General features: G+C 36.1%; 1 non-coding gene across 1 annotated transcript; it reads right to left on the bottom strand.

The window, feature by feature from the left end:
• Positions 1-1,680: 1,680 nt before the first annotated feature.
• Positions 1,681-1,752, bottom strand: TRNAH-AUG (transfer RNA histidin (anticodon AUG)). Its single transcript has one exon. It is a non-coding gene; the product is annotated as a tRNA-His (tRNA).
• Between the last annotated feature and the right edge of the window lie 556 nt (positions 1,753-2,308).

The following is a 2,308-nucleotide window of genomic DNA, read 5'->3' as shown; positions in this document are numbered from 1 at the left end:
TAACGTTATCATTATTGTCCATGTCTGATATCTGTAGCCATGTTTTGAAGAGCCAGACGATTCTGCAGGGAAATGAGCGAGTAATGTCGGTTGTGTTACAGGTCTAAATAACGAAGTAAAAATACTGAATAACTCGGTAATAACTGTTCTGTAAAATTATGTTAAGTAGGGCCTACCAATACAATTTCATAAATTACCGCATTTTGAGTATCAAATTGAGACTTAAAAATTGACTGCTACTACACATTTGCAGTTTTATGCGTATGTTAAGTATAGTCAAAATAGGTCGTTGTAGGTAGTAGCCTAGCAGTTATCTTACCATTGGCTTCAAAGCACATGGATTGAAATCCGACGGACCATGACCATTTAAGGAAAGAAAAATCTCAAAACGAAAATCTGAAAAGAAGTTTGAAATGCAGCAATAAATAACCGAGGAAACAGCCCTTAAAATCCTTAAAATGAACATTTTATTTCAAAAGAACTTTAAATTCAAAGGTGTTACATATAATAGCTTATAAGCCCAATAACACTTCTTTGATATCAAGTTTCTTATCAATTTTGTAAAACATTTAATTCTATAACTGATGTAGATAACTTGCATAAAATGTGGTTAAGTTTCACATCAGACTGTCTTCTTCATTGATTTTAAAAAGCAATCCATACGTAACTGCCAGCACTCTTGAGACACATTGTTTTAATGTCTTATAGAACTTGCAACATATCTGCAACTTCGATTATACTATCATCAAATTTGAATAAAAATACGAAAGTTCCTAGTTCAGACATTAATTCACCTTTTTCCTTGAAAGAAACTCTATCTGGTGACTCATCTGTGTCTACCAAAGAATTCTTAAAAACAAACTTTGAAGTCGAAAGGCTGATACCTAGGCTACCCAGCGAATAGGGATTATAAAGAATGGACACTTCGCGTCGGTACCTTTGATGTAGCCGGACCGATTTCAATGACCTTTAAGCCAGCTAGAGCGTCAGATTCTGCTTTCTCCCTAGAGTTGGCGCTGACATCACACCAGCTAGCAGTCGACACAGCGGAAATATAACACATACAATTAATACATCTAGGTACATTATGTACTCAAAATAAATTGGATCCATAAAATAATAAATCCTTCATTAACTGTAATGTCTAGATTCTAGAGTTCCTTTATAATGAGAGTTCAGACGTTGACCCCAACAATTAAAATATGTAATGATTTGATAGCGCTGAAAATGGAAAAACAAAACTCTTACGAGAAGTAAAACCATATACCTATATTATATTATATACAAATATTAAACGAATTCGATACTTAATTTTATAATGTATTATATTATTTTATAATATAATTTATTATATCTGAAATATAAAATATTATTATTACACCTAGTTTGTCACTGAGAAATAAGGAAAAGCTATTAACTTGAATTTATTTGAAGCAAATCATTACTGCATTATGCAATAAGGTAGGCGATGTTTGGATCCTGTGCCTTAATTCTATTCTCAATTATTATCTTAGCGTATGCTCGATTACACTACCTCTAGCGCTTGAAAGTGGAACTAGCCGCTGGCGCACAGAGAAACAAAACACAGGAAAATTCGTTCAGTGTCCATTCTTTATAATCCCTATTCGCTGGGCTATCTAGCTGATATGATGAAGGATGGGTGGCGTGGAAAAAAACTCTCTCCGGCACCGGGACTCGAACCCAGGTTTTCAACTCCATGTGCTGATGCTTTAACCACTAAGCCATACCGGATTCCAGTTCCGATGTCGGACTGAATCCCTCTCAGTTCAAGTTCCACCTCTCAGTTTCCCTTTTGTGGCCAACCTCATGCACTGTGTCATAGATGTGTGACAGTGGCACAATGTCCAACACATTATGTGCAGAGGTGCACTCATTACGAATGACTAAGTGGCCGAGATCCGACGGAATGAGTGCCGTCTTAAATCATTAAGTGATTATTTTACGCATATCATATTATTATGATGTACCAAAGTACGTACAATATTTCTGTGCAGGACTTATCGACGGACCTTGGCCATCACATAAGCCCGCCATCGGTCCCTATCCTGAGCAAGATTAATCCAGTTCCTACCATCATATCCTACCTCTCTCAAATCCATTTTAATATTATCCTCCCATATACGTCTCGGCCTCCCCAAAAATCTTTTTCCCTCGGGCCTCCCAACTAACACTCTATATGAATTTTTGGATTCGCCCATACGTGCTACATGTTCTATCCATCTCAAACGTCTGGATTTAATGTTCCTAATTATTCTATCTACCATAAAATTTTTTTTTTTTTTTTACC

This window comes from Periplaneta americana, chromosome 15 (assembly GCF_040183065.1).
Source record: "Periplaneta americana isolate PAMFEO1 chromosome 15, P.americana_PAMFEO1_priV1, whole genome shotgun sequence".
NCBI classification, from domain to species: Eukaryota; Metazoa; Arthropoda; class Insecta; order Blattodea; family Blattidae; genus Periplaneta; species Periplaneta americana.
Note: the sequence above shows the minus strand (reverse complement) of the source record. Positions and strands in the feature narration are given on the sequence as shown.